At 41.6% G+C, this 17,846-nt stretch overlaps 1 protein-coding gene across 2 annotated transcripts in view; it reads right to left on the reverse strand.

The window, feature by feature from the left end:
- The window catches only part of LOC144505172 (ubiquitin domain-containing protein 2), a 70,503-nt gene that overhangs the window by 24,255 nt on the left and 28,402 nt on the right, over window positions 1-17,846 (reverse strand). The gene's annotated exons all lie outside the window — the stretch shown is intronic.

Genomic DNA, 17,846 nt, shown 5'->3' on the forward strand with positions numbered 1-17,846 from the left:
TAATGCCTTTCTCAGTAGATTGTAAATCAACTATTTCAGTTGCTATTTCACGTTTCTGAAACAAATTGAAATACCAAATGTCCTTATGGAGTTTGTCACCCATCACCATGCACGTTCACCCTTTTCATAGAAAAGGTGCACCATTCTGTCCCTCCTCAGTTTCAGCACGATCAAATGTTTAACTATGCAACATGTTTCGTAAAACAAGTCAGCACTCTAATACAGATTTGGCGGCTGTAACAAAGTCTTAAATCCAACAGCTACTTTGGTCAACTTCCCCACCCCCCCCAAGCTTACTCATTGTGAATGGGATTTGATATGCTCCTACAATCTTATGACTGCATTTGTGTACAGTTTTAAGCTGGCAGTAGCAGCTGCTTGGAAAGACCTATTACTAGCTCTGACAGTTACTCCGAATTTAGAACTTTCCACTTGAAACCAAATGGTACACTTCGGGTAGATTAATTGTGCAAAAGTAACACTTTCCCAAATTCACTGCTCTGCTCAAATGCCACTTCAGATCTGTTGAAAGCTGCAAAATTAGATGGGAAAATCACATAATCCAGTATTTTTGGGAATGGGGGAGGATTCCAGTGGGTACTATAATTAGATTTTAGTTCCTATGACCAAGAATAGCACTTTTGTGTTGACCTGTTTCTAACGCTTTGGTCAGAAGTTCTCTTCCCTCAGTTGCTCATGTTTCCATGAGGGAATGTAGAAACGTTAGTAAGAAAAATACTATCCAAGACAAAAAGAAATTAGAAAAGGGGAAATCAAAACAAATAAACTGAAATGGAAATTTATAGAAGACATTTCATGGGCAAACACGCAGACTAATGATTAAGGCAGATGGCGGCAGGGTGGATGTTGGAAAGTTCATGTAAAGGGGAAGGAAACAGAAGTTAAATATAGATAGTGCCTTAGAGAACTGACAAGTGGTAGAATAGTTGAAAATTTGCTCTGTCCAATCGATCAAAATGAATCTACATTTATTTAAATTTAACTTTTAGGTAAAATAACAGACCTCAAGAATAAATGTTGCATTTAGTGAGAATGTGCAAGTGTGGTAGTCATTACCAAAAACCAAGTGAAATGAAGATAGGCAAGGAGGATTTGTTGTAGCTTGGTGTTCAATGACAATTTAAAGTGTAGCTCCACTAACCAAAATATTTAACATATAATAATTACTTCCCAACTGGTTTATCATTGCATCAAAAAAATTGATTTACTGAAAGGGTTAAACGATTTTAGTTGCAAAATAAAACACCAAACAGGAAAAGTAAAATTGATTGACTTAACAGATGCGCTAAGAAGTTAATTGTTTTCAATGAATTAGAACAAGAAACAATAATCTGAAAAATGTTTCATAGCACTGAGTAGTAAGAACTCCAAATCTATGGGTAGTAGATGTTCCATTATCTTATTGGAGCAGGCTCAAGGGGACGAGTAGCCTACTGTTCCTAATTCATATGTTCATGTGCTTTAGTCGAGATAAGGAGCGAGACAAACTAGTACAAAATACAGCAGCACAAAGTGAGGGCTTGCAAGGTACTTGTGTGAACAATGCCTAATGCACTTACTCATGAGAAACAATAAATAAATCGGAGATGTATGATTCACACACGATTGTAAGTAACAAATTAATAGTGCACGGCTGACTTGTGTATAAAAGAGATGACTTTAATGTCAATCAAGGGAGTCAGTCTTAGATTGCCCAAGGTGGTCTCTCCCTTTGCACGTTGGAATAAAAGTCTTGAAACGCAGTCTTGGGTATCTCCTGGTGGTGACTGAATTGACCCACAGCAGTTTGGCGGAGTCGGCAGAATACCCGTACTGGACCATTGGAACGGTATTGCATTTGGATGAGTATATTTAGTCATCACCCATAGAGTAAACCTACTTGATAACCGAACAATTTAGAGGATGGCTCATGACAGGTGACGCAATGCGAGATAGAACTGGGTGGGGTAAGGCACCAATAAAGAGTGACACATCACCATGTAGGGGAAATAAACAGAAATATATTTGGCATGAGATAGAACTGTGTGAGGGGGACGAACCAATTGATTGGGGGGAGGGGGGGGTGGCAATGGGGCTCCAACCTGAGGCTCATAGCAGTACATCAAAAGACTTAAAAGTAAAGCCACGCAGGCAGCTGGTGCTATGTGTGCGCATGTGTTTTGTGTGCAATGAAGAATTAGTGTGTGAATCTTAGCGTGTGGAGTTTGAAAGGAATTTTGCCGACTCTCCGAGCTGAAAGACAAGTTGATAAAGGAAAAGTACAGCTCCTTCTGTGATTACAAGGGGAGACCCTCTCCTTGGTCTGCCCCTAAAACCAGAAAGACAAACCAGCATCCCCATCAGCCCTCCAGTCATGCATTTCCCCCTTTCCATCTGAGAAAACACAGTTCCTGCCTCTGTAGAACCTGGAGATAATGTGTGAGAAAACACTTTCTTTCTCAAGCTAATGGGCAAACTTGTATCTGGGAATCAGGAAGAGTTAAAAAAAAAATCACTCCTTTGAAGAGAATAAGAAATGGGAATACATCAGGTGGGGTAAAACAAGATTGGAAAATATTCATTTAAAAAAGGACTTGGAAAAATAACGGATGAGCTGCAAAAGAACCTGTTTATATTTATGCTTCAATGTGTTCTTTATGATTGCTGAGTCAATGAAAGTTGCAACTGAGTTTAAAGTTCTCTTTCTGGGGTAATGCCAGGAGGAAGAGTTTTTATATTTCGCAGTGTTTAGTTTTCTAGGAAAAATTTGTAGAAATTAGGATGGGAGATAAAAATATAACATTTAGATCTTGTTTAAAAAGGTTACATAAAGTTACGCTACTGTGTGCCTCATTAGGTTCTGCTGAAAATTTAGCTCTTTCTGATTGCAGCTTGGGCTGTCAGACTGCTGGATTAATAGAACATAAAATGGAAAGAAGTCAGGCACAATCCAGCTTGTTTTTGGGGAAGACAAAAAGGGACAAAATGTTAATGCCTGGCATCAAATAGAAATATTTGTTTTGTTTTAAAAATATCAGGATTCTTTATGGACTGTGAAGTCTCTCCAGACAAACTGAATAAGATGGTAACCATTGCGGATGTAAAATGGTATGACGAAATGTTAGGAAAAAGAGGACAAATGTGAGCTTAAAAGGAGAACTGGAGCTAAAGAAATCAACTTTTAAGAGAATCTCATGATCATGGTTTTATAAAATGAAAGTAATCAGCAAGAGGGCAGTGTCTGCAGCTGCCACAAATATAGTGGATGCTTCAACTAAAAAAGGCATTTTGCCAAAGAATGCAGGAATGTAGAAAACCGGGACACTGGAGAGCTGATTTTTGGCTGAAGAGGGGAAACGATGACCACCAAGACCCATGATAAGAGGGTGAAAGAGGTAGAGTTCAAGTCATTGACTGACAGAACACCAATTCTGGGAGTTGATCCTGGAGCTGACTCAAAAATAGGTAATGATGGCCCCCACTCGAGGAGGCCACAAGTGTCAGATGTTATGACTGGGGCATTGGTCTTAATAATGGATTTAGACCATATGATCACCTCACAGAAATAATACCGAGATGGGGAGTATTTTTACAAATAGAGAGAGTGATCAGGGAACACACTTTACTGACAAGACAATTAAAGTTGCATGCTGGTTGCTAGGAGTCAGACAATGTTTCCACATATCCTATCTTCCCAGAGCTTGGGAACAGGAGAAAGAATAAACAGGGCATTGAAAATAACTAAGTAAAGCAACAGCTGAATGTTGGAAAGGATGTGTGGACGTGCTACTGTTGTGATAATGCAACTCAGAGCAATACCCAACAAGATGACAGGTATTACTCCACATGAAGGTATGAGGCATGAGTTGGCCATGATAGATTGGGGAACTTTATTAAAAGGCATGACAGTGAATAGGCAATGGCTAATATTTAAGAATCAAATGTATGCATTGCAATAGTTATACACTCTTTTCTGGCACAAAAGCCCAACAAGAAAAGTGGCCCAACCATGGCTAACAAAAGTTAAGGGTAGCACTGGATCCAAAGAGTAGTCATATAAAATTGCTAGAAAAAGTAACAAGCCTGAGGATTGGGAGCAGTTCAGAATTCACCAAAAGAGGACCAAGAGATAAATTAAGAAAATGGAGCGACAGTAAACTTGCGAGTAACACAGTGCCGGGGAAATGAATGGAACTGGAAACCAATAAATCCCCAGGGCCTGATAATCTAAATCCAGGGTACTAAAAGAGGTGGCCACGGAAATAGTAGATGCGTTAGTTGTCATCTTCCAAATTTCTGTAGAATTTGAAGTGGTTCCGGCAGATTGGAAGGTGGCATATGTAACCCCGCTATTTAAAAAAGGAGGGATAAAATAGCCTAACATTAGTAGTACAGAAAATGGGATTAGACAAAGTCAACACAGATTTATGAAAGGGAAATCATGGCCGTGATTCTCCCATCCCGAACCGCAACTTTTCTGGCGGGTCCGGGTGGGAGATGCGTGCCGCCGGCCTTGTTCCAGGATTTGCACATGCGCCAGGAACGCATGCGCATCTCCCAGAGCCGGTGGACAATCACCATCAGACCACGCTGGAAACCGGCGGGAAGGCAGGCAAATAATTTGAATCTGTTTTTAATATATTTTAAATGTCTTTTAACTCTGATTATTGGGAACTTACCGGTCCCGATTGAATCTCCCACCCCACCAGGAGTACTTCATTCCGGTGGGGTTTAGAGTAGCTCTCCACATTCAGGGAACTAGTGGGAGACCCCGCTGGAATGAAGGAGAGGGGGGGGGGGGGGGTGCAATCAGGTGCCAGGGAGGTGGTGCCCTCTAGGCATGGGCACCCTGACAGTGCCAGCCTGTGCCCCCTGGCACTGCCCAAGGGACAAAGTGCCCATGCCCAGAGGGCACCATAGCACTGCCCCAGCATCGGGCAGTGCCAAGAGGATGGGGCCTAGGGGTGAGGGGTCCTGCTGCCACTCTGCATTGGGATGGAGGGAGGGCACCGAGTGGGGTGGGCAGGCCCGGGAATTGCAATGGGGTCCATGATCAAGCTGGCCAGCAAACAAGGAGCCTGACAGATCGGGGCCGCTGTGCATGCGCAAAGTTCCAGAACTGTCAAACTCCAGCGCGAATAGGCCCTGCCCCCCTGGGTTTTTAATGAGATTCATGATTGGGACCTCTGCAGTGCACAGAGTGGGGAAATTCGAGTGAGAAGCTAAACTGACAAAACAGTTGGGATCTAGGACACTTTTCCCGCCAATTCAGTGCTTTGGGGAAAATCATGGCCCATATTTGACAAACCTACTTGAGCTTTTTGAGGATACAACCAGCAATACAGATAAGGATAAACCACGGAATGTGGTGTACTTGGATTTTCAGAAAGCTTTTAATGAAGTCCCACGTTAATGGTTTGTGTGCAAAATTAAAGCACATAGGATTGGGGGTAATATATTGGCATGGACTGAGAATTGAATAGCAGACAGGAAACAAAGGGTAGAAATAAATGGGTCTTTTTCAAAGTGGCAGTCAAAGACCAGTGGGGTCCTGCAGAGAACAGTGCTTGGACCCCAGCTATTTACAATATACATCATTGAAATGGATGAGGGAACCAAAGATAATATTTCCAAGTTTGCTGATGACACAAAACTCGATGGAAGCGAGAGTGGTGCAAAAGATGTTAAGAGGCTTCAAGGTTATTTAGACAAGTTAAGCGAGTGAGCAAATGCATGGCAGATGCACTATGGCATTGAAAATGCGAAATTATCCACTTCGGACGGAGAAACAAAATGGCAGGGTATTACTTAAATGGTGATAGATGGGAAATGTTGATGTACAAAGGGCATGGTATCATTGTACACCAGTTACTGAAAGCAAGCATGCAAGTGCAGCAAGCAGTTAGGAAGGCAAGTAGTATATTGGCCTTCACTGCAAGAGGATTTGAGTTTAGGAGCAAGAATGTCTTCATGCAGCTGTACAGGGCCTTAGTGAGATCACACCTGAAGTATTGAGTGCAGCTTTGTTCTCCTTATTGAAGGAAAGATGTACTTGCCAGAGAAGGGCTGCAGTGAAGATTCACCAGGCTGATTCCTGGGAAGGCATGATTGTTGTAAAAGGAGAGATTCATCTCCCAGAGAGGGCTTGTATTTACTGGAATTCAAAAGGCGGCGACAGCATCTAATTGAAAAGTATACATTTCTGACAGGATTGTACAGAATGGATGCAGGGATGTTGTTTCCTCTGGCTGGTGTTTGGTGGTGGTGGTGGGGGGCGGTGTTGTTGCCTAGAACAAGGAGTCACAGTCTCAAGATACAGGATAGGCCAATTAGGAATGAGATGAGGAAACACTTCAGTCAGAGTGTGAATCTATGGAGTTTTCTACTACTGAAGGCTGTGGAGGCCAAGTCACCGAATATGTTTAGAAGGAGATAGATTTCTGGACTCTAAATGCATCTAGGGATATGGGGAGAGTGCAGGAGTATGGTGTTGAGATGGAAGATCGGTCATGATCATAATGAATGGCGGAGCAGTCTCAAAGGGCCGAATGCCCTTTTTTATTCATTCATGCAACACATGTTTCACTGGTTGGCCAGCATTTATTGTTCATCCTTAGTTGCCCTTGAAGGGCAGTTGAGAGTCAACCACATTGCTGTGGCGCGAATCACATATAGACCAGACCAGGTAAGGAGGGCAGATTTCCTTCCCTAAAAGGACATTAATGAACGAGATGAGTTTTTCCGAAAATCAACAATGGTTTCACGGTCATCAGTAGATAAAGAAAAAAGAACAGTACAGCACAGGCAACAGGCCCTTCGGCCCTCCAAGCCTGTGCCGCTCATTGGTCCAACTAGACCATTTGTTTGTACCCCTCCATTCCCAGACTGCTCATGTGACTATCCAGGTAAGTCTTAAAACGATGCCAGCGTGTCTGCCTCCACCACCCTACTTGGCAGCGCATCCCAGGCCCCCACCACCCTCTGTGTAAAAAACGTCCCTCTGATATCTGAGTTATACCTCGCCCCTCTCACCTTGAGCCCGTGACCCCTCGTGATCGTCACCTCCGACCTGGGAAAAAGCTTCCCACTATTCACCCTATCTATACCCTTTTGTACACCTCTATTAGGTCTCCCCTCATTCTCCATCTTTCCAGGGAGAACAAGCCCAGTTTACCCAATCTCTCCTCATAGCTAAGACCCTTCATACCAGGTAACATCCTGGTAAACCTTCTCTGCACTCTCTCTAAAGCCTCCACGTCCTTCTGGTAGTGCGGCAACCAGAACTGGATGCAGTACTCCAAATGTGGCCTAACCAGTGTTCTATACAGCTGCAACATCAGACTCCAGCTTTTATACTCTATACCCCGTCCTATAAAAGGCAAGCATACCATAAGCCTTCTTCACCTCCACCTGTGCTGCCACCTTCAAGGATTTATGGACTTGCACACCTAGGTCCCTCTGTGTTTCTATACTCTTGATGGCTCTGCCATTTATTGTACAACTCCCCCCTAAATTAGTTCTTCCAAAATGCATCATTTCGCATTTATCTGGATTAAATTCCATCTGCCATTTCTCCGCCCAATTTTCCAGCCTATCTATATCCTGCTCTATTGTCCGACAATGTTCATCGCTATCCACAAGTCCAGCCATCTTCGTGTCATCCGCAAACTTGCTGATAACACCAGTTACACCTTCTTCCAAATCATTTATATATATATCACCAATAGCAGAGGTCCCAGTACAGAGCCCTGCGGAACACCACTGGTCACAGACCTCCAGCCAGAAAAAGACCCTTTGACTGCCACCCTCTGTCTCCTGTGACCAAGCCAGTTCTCTACCCATCTAGCCACCTCTCCTTGTATCCCATGAGCCTTAACCTTCTTAACCAACCTGCCATGAGGGACTTTGTCAAATGCCTTACTGAAATCCATATAGACGACATCCACAGCCCTTCCTTCGTTAACCGTTTTTGTCACTTCCTCAAAAAACTCCACCAAATTTGTAAGGCACGACCTCCCTCTTACAAAACCATGCTGTCTGTCACTAATGAGATTGTTCCGTTCTAAATGCGCATACATCCTGCCTCTAAGAATCCTCTCCAACAACTTCCCTACCACGGACATCAAGCTCATTGGCCTATAATTACCCGGGTTGTCCCTGCTACCCTTCTTAAATAACAGGACCACATTTGCTATCCTCCAATCCTCAGGGACCTCACCTGTGTCCAATGAAGAGACAAAGATTTCCATTAGAGGCCCAGCAATTACATCTCTTGTCTCCCTGAGCAGTCTAGGATAGATGCCATCAGGCCCTGGGGATTTGTCAGTTTTAATGTTACCTAAAAAACCTAACACTTCCTCCCTTGTAATGGAGATTCTCTCTAACGGGTCAACACCTCCCTCTGAGACACTCCCAGTCAACAAGTCCCTCTCCTTTGTGAATACCGATGCAAAGTATTCATTTAGGATCTCCTCTATTCCCTTGGGTTCCAAGCATAATTCCCCTCCTTTGTCCCAGAGAGGTCCGACTTTTTCTCTGACAACTCTTTTGTTCCTAACATATGAATAAAATGCCTTAGGATTCTCCTTAATCCTGTCTGCCAAGAACATTTCGTGACCTCTTTTTGCCCTTCTATCTCCCCGTTTGAGTTCTTTCCTACTCTCTCTGTATTCCTCCAGAGCTCCATCTGTTTTCAGTTGCCTGGACCTAACGTACGCCTCTCTTTTCTTTTTGATCAGATCCTCAATTCTTAATTCCAGATTTGAAAAAAAAACTGAATTCAAATTCCACCATCTGCCATGGCGGGATTCGAACCCGAGTCAATAGTTGAGTTTCTGGATTAATAGTCTAGCCATAATACCATTAGGCCATCACTTCCACCATACTACTCCTGTTTCCTATGTAACTCATGAACAGGAGAGCACTGACAGGCAGTGACAATATAGGATCTGTTAAAGACTGGATCAGGAAATGTCTGAGGAAGCTATGTCAACATTTAAAAATCTTTGAGACAAGAAGAGAGAAAACAACTGAATGCAAAAGACCAGTGTCAAACAGCTGGGGTAATTGACAGCAGGCAAATATCCAGTGCAGGAGATAGGGTGATGATGATAATCAAAATTGAACACAATTAAAAATTTTGTGTTGTCTTCTGAGGGGCAGGAGAACTTCGGAATCGAACCATATCATTAAAGGTTGAAGCATGGGCCCAGGCAAATGGATCATGAAATGCATTGGATTACCAACCATGTTGGTATCCACACACACCGGGGAGTTTGGGAAGGAACAATAGGCAACCATGATGGGACCTGACAAATGAACTGTGCTACCTTGCCCAGAACTGGAATCAGATCTGGTGACCAGATTAGTGCAAGAGTAAATCAAGTCTTACATGATAATGCACACAATGAACTGGTACCCATAATCCTAAATATCAGATAAAGGTTTACCACTTTGGTGTTCAAGAGAGTTTGGGAGAGGACTTGATTGACTTGGCCAACTGAACTACAAAATCCGTACATTAAGCAGCCAACTGAGAGAAAAATAAGGAACAGGAAGTCCAGGTAAGACAAATCATTGAGGTCCAAGACCTGGCCCAGATAGTGCAGGTCTTGGCAGCCATACTGGAAAATCACACATGGACAATTAATGAATTAATCAACGAAGGACATAATGCCTCATGGAAAGCAGCCCAGAATGATGTCTGCAGCACCTATGGATCTTGGATGCTTCAACAGACATGAGAAAACTGGAGATGAATTTATGAGGGAGAGGTGCCCCTGTGGGTAACAAATGCACACTTATTTAACCCATCATAACACAAACATGGTTTGAGTGGTTGCCAGCTGATGGGTCCAACGCATGTGTATAAAACTGATGCTAAGGGTGTTGTGACTAATAATGTTAAATCGACATTGTTCAAACAATCCCAGCTATTCCAGAATTAACACACAAGTAGAAAATATTGGGAGTAATGAGGGGGAGCTATTCATGAGGTATCATAATGTACCACATTCGGTAGAGAGAGAGAGGATGATGGTAGTAAATACTTGTAGTATAGAAGCTCTGTAGTTGTGTGCCCACACCAGATATCTAATACAGAAGAGACAAGGTGTGGGTTTAATGCAACAGCCAACTGCACTATGGAAGCAATATGAGCCACAATAGAACCAACCAATGTTGTATACCTGGATAAAGGGAGATATCGTATAACTACATTGCAACAAAAGTATTGTGGGATTCATCGCTCTTGTCCCATAACAAACCACCCTGTGTGTCTACCCCTGCAAGCAACAACTAGAATGGGTAAAGTAGAACTGGTGGGAATCTACAAGAGTGAAACAGCTAAACATGGACGTGGAATAAAGCATAAAAAGAAACCTGACAATATTTAAGCCAGTTTTCCCAAGTGTGCCCGTAAATGCCGGAACATTTAACAGTAAACTGTGAGGGGACGCAACAAGTGCATAGTTATACTACACGTTACAGCAACAGGTTGGAACAATGATGGATATCAAACAAATTGACTGCACCATATGATGGGTCAAATGACTTGAGGAATTTGAGGCTGAACATCAAAGTACACCCATGGATTAGGATAATCTCCCGTGTTTTAGTTATCATCCAGTTCCATAATTAACATACTTGGTTTACTGCACCAGGTCTTCATACAAGAAATGGCACAAGATGGGGAGAGGGGCTGGTAATGCAGGGAATAAACAGAAGAGGCAAGGGCCTATACGGCTGGGTCAATTCATACAGATGGTGCAACCCTTACAACTGTAAGCTTGATATCTGGTCAGTATCCATGGGCAGCAGAGCACAAGAAAAAGGGCAATACCACTAACTTGGCTACCTTGAGCTAGGCCAAGAGTCAAAAGGAGGGACTGAAAAGGGTTAAACAATTTTAGCTGCAAAATAAAACAGGAAAAACAAGGTTGACTGAATTAGTAGATGTGCTAAGTTAATAGTAAGTGGCAGAATAGTTAAAATTTGCACTTTCCTATCAAAATGAATCTACATTTGTTTAAAGTTAACTTTTAGATAAAGTAAGACCGCTCTAAGTGTATCATCTTGCATTTAGTGAGAATGTGCAACTGTGCAGTCACTATCAAAATACCAGGAGAAATAACAATAGGCAAGGCAATTTGTTGTGGCTTGGTGTTCTTGATTCATTGAAGAATGGCATTTAACGTGTGGGTCCACTAACTAAAATATTTAAAATATTACTTCCCAACTGGTTTATCATTTTGTTAAAAAAATCTATAATTCTTCCTTAGCCAAAACCTTTCTTCCCTAAGACACAAACTAAGTAGGGATTTTATGATCTCATGAAGCCACCATAGCAAAAGAATGGACTTCTTGCACATCATTGTGTATTCACGTGGAGCAGAGCAGAGACAAAATGGTGATGAGAGCCAGATGGCATACAGGCACCATTTTATGCAAGGAGCCTGGATACAGTTTGAACACTAAACCATCCTTATGCCAGATGCGACAACTTATGTGCAATACCCAAGAAAGGCTGTTGCTACAGCACATTATTTTTCTGTGTCAGAATTTATCAGCTTAAGACTTGAAGTTTTAAACAAAGGTAAATTTCTCCCAGTTTTGAAGCAAGCAATCTTTTTCACCAGTATTTTTTTTGTAAACTTGAATATTAAAGGATTTTTCCTTTTCCTCTCCCATTTATATTCTCTATTACAAGAAGATTAAACATATAACTGGATAACAGTTACTTGCTTTTGATCTCAGTATTTGTAATCACCAGAAGGTGGATAATTATAGTGGATTGTCAACAGTTGGTTCAGAGAAGTGAGTCGTTAAAATGTTCTGATTTTTGCCCTTTTTGATAAAGGCAAAAAAAATCAATTTAGAAAAATGTCAAATTTTAAAAACTGTAAAAACCTCAATGGCAAAGATAGTTTGCAGTCATTAATACTTTTGCATTATGATCCAACGTCTAGCACTAACATTACGAGTTTTCTAACTAATCTTTAGTGTTGCGCTACTCAACAGGTTTACCTTTTTTTAAGAAAACCTCCTTTAATACAGCTACACTAATCATATACTCATCTGCTTCACATTAACAGGTTAGTCAGCAAATGAGTGAGCCCCAGAATTGCACCTCAACTCTTCCTGTCCCACATGAGTCTATGTTCAGTACAGTTCCACAGGTAGCCAGATATCAAAAATACCTCAGATCTTTGCATGAAAGAACAGCAGAGATAACAGTCCATAACTCAATGTCAAAATAATCCTGAGGCTATTGGTACTTGCCATTATTTGCACGTAAATGTAACAGCAACTCAGGGCAAGGGAGGGGGTTGCTAAACACTGCAGTTGCCGTCTGATTAGTGTCGATCCAACATTAGCTTTACAAATTTGGTATTTAATTGGCTGGCTTATCTTTGAAATGCATTACATTTCTTAAAGTTTCTGTACCGAGATCTGAAAGAAATTTTCCACAGGCTTGTCTTGTCTATTTCAGTCAGAGTATCTTTAACAATGAAGTAAGTATCCATTACTGCCAGGGAACTTCTGTCACACCAGAAATTAAATATTTCAAGGCTGGGGCTTGTTCCTCCAGGTTTTAACTGGTGGAGATAAATGTAAAATTAAAATAAACTTTTCCTTTCCCTCTCTTTTTTGTCTCTCTGAATTTGAGTTGACATTGAATCCACTCACTCTAATTTACATTTTTGTTGCAGTTCTTCAACCACATTGGTTAAGTGGTTTTCTCAGTCCCAGGTGCTATTTTCCCTCATTATGGCATTATCAGCTTGTACTTTCATTTGCCACACCAAAAAACCTAAACTTGCAAGGACAAGCCTAGCTAATAACAGGCACAATTCAAAACACACCCACAGCAAACTATGGCCCATGTATCACAGTGGCAGCTTTATGATCTGTACTGCTTAGTGCCATTGAACAAGATAAAGCTCAGCTGTCTGGAGAGGGGAGGGGAAGATATAAGATTTCAAAATTCATAAACTTTCAGGTTATATTAAGAGCACCTTTTTTCATCTAACTGTTGTAAAGATTAATTTCCAGTGTTGGCAAGAAGAAAGCAATTCCCACCCAATAGACACAAAGTCAAATGAAAATTCAGATATGCTGGCACATTTAAGCTTCATCTATCTTGTCCTTTTGAACTGGACTGCTCCGGTTTTAAATTGATTGTTTGTGAAGGACAGTATAAGCAGTTTAGAATCTTCATAAAGCAGTCCAACCAGTGGGTTGGAGCCTTGGTGTCACACCATCAGCTTGAGAGAAAACCAGTGAAGCTGGATGTCTTCTGATTTCTCCAAATTAGACTGTTCTGTTAATACTTTGCCGGATACCATAGTGAAAGCTCAAATAAGTAAACTGGAAACTTGAAAGCATGGTGTCAATTTTTTAAATGAAAGAAAAATCCATAATTATGCAATTTGCAATGCATAATACTGAACTGTATGTTCACTGCAGCCTACATATGGGTGGCACAGTGGCAAGCACTGTTGCCTCACAATGCCAGGGACTTGGGTTCGATTCCCGACTTGGGTCACTATCTATACGTTCTCCCCATGTCTGAATGGGTTTCCTCCCATCGTCCAAAAGATGTGCTGGTTAGGTGCATTGGCCATGCAGTGTACCCAAGTGTACCCAAACAGGTGTCGGAGTGTGGAGACTAGGGGTTTTTCACAGTAACTTTATTGCGGTGTTAATGTAAGCCTACTTGTGACATTAATAAATAAACTTAAAATATGTAGATTTTAAAAACTTGAAGTTCAGGTGTTTTTTGGGGGAGCTGCAAACAGCTGCAATTTTGGTAAGGTGCCTTCCACACAGAGTTTTAAATTTTAGCATCAAAATGTTGCCAAGGTATCATCCTGGAAAAAAATAGCAATATATTCAACAGTTCACTTTCTTCAGACTCTGCCTCCTCAACCTTTCAAAACTGCCGACCATTCCCCTTCTAAACCTACTCGAGGCCTTTGGTTTTGCCCAACTATTATCCCAATCTTCAATTTTTTTTTAACAACTTGCAATTATATGCAGCCTTTTAAGGTATTAAAAGGTTTCAGGGCATTTCATGGGAAAGTTGACAAAATTTGATATGAAAGCCAGATATTAGGCTAGGCATCCAAAAGCACACTCAAACAGGATTGACTTAAAGGAGGAAAGGTAGAAAGGTGGAGAGATTTAGAATGTTGGCAGCTGGAGACACAGCTGCCAATGTTGGAATTAAGAAAATTGGATACACACAAGATGTCAGAAGTGGAGAGGTTGGGGCTGGAGGTGGTTAGAGATCGGGAATGGATGCAGCAAAGGAGAGATTTGAACAGAAGAGTGAGAACTTTAAAATGGAGGTGATGCCAGATTGGGGGCCAGTGTAAGTCAGCAAATGCAGTGGCAATTGTGAACAGGACTAGGTGCAAGTTAAGGTATGGGAATAGAGTTCTGGATATGTTCAAGTTTATGGAGTCCTTGAGTGTCATTCCTATTAATTCCATGCCATCACACTCCTATGTTTGAATTCTCTGTTTAGTTCCCCTGCGTCCAGCAGCATCTTGACCACTCAGGACAAAATGAATGATATCCTTTGCAATTGTGATCCGGATACTCTATATCCTCCATCTCTGTGGTTTTCAAAATTGACAACCAATCCATATCTTCCATTTTCTGCATTGTCAGAGCTGACGAAGGGTCATCCTGACTCGAAGCGTTGGGTTTATTTTCTCTCTACAGATGCTGTCAGACCTGAGATTTTCCAGCATTTTCTGTTTCAGATTCCAGCATCCGCAATATTTTGGTTTATTTATTGATCGATCATGTTGTCACAAGTGACTAATTACGTAGTAGATTGAGCAAATTTCAGTTCTAAAATCTTGACTTGAATTCAATCCGAAAGACAATTTCAACCTGTTATTTTTTGCATTCAAAACACAAAGCTGCCTACATTCAACATAAAATGTTCTTCATCTTCATAGGCATTGCCTTCGGATCACAGATGACTTGCTTCCACTCTGACTTGATGGGTTCCAAAATGATTGCGCATTGGACTTATCTGTAGACTCTGCTGCATGCAGGGCAGGTGATACTTGAAGGGTTGGGTAGATGTGTTGTTAGGAGGTTTGGGTGCTCCTAAACAATCTCAGGATGGCAGATGTGGTAGGTCACTATTGCAAGGAAAAATAAAGGGGAAGGGGGAACGACTCATTTTGAACTATGAGCTATTTCACATCAAAATGTACATCTTAAAGCAATGATGAGGCTCTGACCATCCTCACTGGTTATAAGGATGGTGTGGAGGACAGAAGGACTGCTCGCATTGTACTTTGGGCTATTCCCTCCCTATCTTTTTAAACCAAAGGTCAATCAGTCTAACCTTGGAAGGAGCGAAAATATTGAGACAAAATCTAATGCAACATTTTGGGGGGGGGGGGGGGCACGGGCACGTATTATTCAAGGACAGTCAGCATGAAACAGCTAAGGGAAGTCTGTATCTAACTTGATGGAATTCTTTGCGGGGGGGGGGGGGGGGGGAGAGTTACAAGGAGGGTCTCATTCTTCTCAACTTCAATGGATACAGGCTCAACCTTCTCATAAGATAGCCAGGTATCAGTCGAATGAACTTTCTCTCAACTGCTTCAAATGCATTTACATCCTTTCTTGAACAAGGAGACCAAAATGTACACTTCTCAGATGTGGTCTCTGTATAACTTTAGCCAAACATCCTTACTTTCATAATCCATTCTCCTTAAAATAAAAAACATTCAATTTGCCTTAATGACTTCCTATCATTAATTCTTCCTGCACACTAATTTTTCCCTATTCACGTCCCAAGATTTCTCTGTACCTCAGGGTTCTCTCCATTTAAATATGTTGCTTTTTGATTCTTCCTGCCAAAGTTCACATTTTCCCACATTATACACCATCTACCAATTTTTTGTTGACACACGTAACCCCTCAATATCTCTTTGCAGGCTCTACGTCCTCTACACAGCGTACTTTCTAACCTTTGTATAATCAGCAAATTTAGCAACAATACTATTGGTCCCTTTAAAGTTGACATATGGTGTAAATTTCAGGCCCCACACTGATCTCTGTGGTATCCCACTCATTACATCTTGCCCATCTGGAAATGGCCCACTCTCTTCTTCGTTAGCTAACCAAACCTTTGTTATCTGTGTTAATAAGTTAACCTCTACACCATGACCAGAATTTTACATATAAAGTTTAGGCTTTACTGACAATCAGGAAGCCAATTTAAGTTAAACAGCAATTGACTGAAGATGAAGTCCATCAGGACCTGGGGACATGTCAGCTTTTAGTTCGAATAATTTCCCCCGCACTAGGGCGACACGGTAGCACAGTGGTTAGCACTGCTGCTTCACAGCTCCAGGGACCTGGGTTTGATTCCCGGCTTGGGTCACTGTCTGTGTGGAGTTTGCACGTTCTCCTCGTGTCTGCGTGGGTTTCCTCCGGGTGCTCCGGTTTCCTCCCACAGTCCAAAGATGTGTGGGTTAGGTTGATTGGCCATGTTAAAATTGCCCCTTAGTGTCCTGAGATGCGTAGGTTAGAGGGATTAGTGGGTAAAACATGTAGGGATATGGGAGTAGGGTCTGGGTGGGATTGTGGTCAGTGCAGACTCGATGGGCCGAATGGCCTCTTTCTGTACTGTAGGGTTTCTATTTCTATGGTTTCTTTCTCTAGTGATTATAATTGCTTAAGTTCCTCGCTCCCTTTTGCCTCCTGATTCACAAATATTTCTGAAATGTTACTTTTATCCTCTACACAGTGAAAACCGATGCAAAATACCTATTTAATTCATTTGCCATGTGCTTATTTTCCATTAATTCTCCAAACAAACTCACTAGAAGATCAAAGCTCACTTTGCTTATTCTCTTTTTTAATCCTCTGTAGGAACTCTTACTGTTTCTATATTTCTAGTTAGCTTTTTCCTGTACTCTAATTTCTCCCTCATTATAATTTTAGTCATTCTTTTCTCCTATTTATAATCTGTCCAATCTTCTGACCTGCCACTGATCTTTGCAGCATAGACTTTTCCTTTCAATTTGATACCATGTTTAGCTTCCTTAATCCTTCGAAGTCCATCCTTTGAAGGATCATCCAGATTCGAAATGTTGGATTTCTCTCTCTCTACAGATGCTGTCAGACCTGAGATTTACCAGCATTTTATGTTTTTATTTCAGGTTCCAGCATCTGCAGTATTTTGCTTTAATATTACTGAATATTCAGGTCCAGTTTGTCATCCTTCACAGAATTGTTAGTGTGGTAGGAGACATTTGGCCCATTCTTTCGGCACCCCAGTATTCCAAATAAGCAAATTGCTTGTCATTCCCCTGCTTTGCCCACGACTAAACGTTTTTCATTTACAGATGGTCTAATTCCATTTTGAATGCTGTCAGGCAGTGCAGGCTAGACCTTAACTGCTTTGATTTGATTTGTCACATGTATTAGTATGCAGTGAAAAATATTGTTTCTTACATGCTAAATAGACAAAGCATACCGTACATAGAAAATGAAAGGAGAGAGTGCAGAATGTAGCATTTCAGTCATAGCTAGGGTGTAGAGAAAGATCAACTTAATACAAGGTAGTCCATTCAAAAGTCTGATGGCAGCAGGGAAGAAGCTGTTCTTGAGTTGGTTGGTACGTGTCCTGAGACTTGTGTCTTTTTCCCGACAGAAGAAGGTGGAAGAGAGAATGTCCGGGGTGTGTGGAGTCCTTGATTATACTGGCTGCTTTTCAAAGGCAGTTGGAAGTGTAGATGTCAATGGTTGGGAGACTAGTTTGCATGATGGACTGGGCTTCGTTCACGATCCTTTGTAGGTTCTTGCAT

This window comes from Mustelus asterias, chromosome 16 (genome assembly GCF_964213995.1).
Source record: "Mustelus asterias chromosome 16, sMusAst1.hap1.1, whole genome shotgun sequence".
In the NCBI taxonomy this organism is placed as follows: Eukaryota; Metazoa; Chordata; class Chondrichthyes; order Carcharhiniformes; family Triakidae; genus Mustelus; species Mustelus asterias.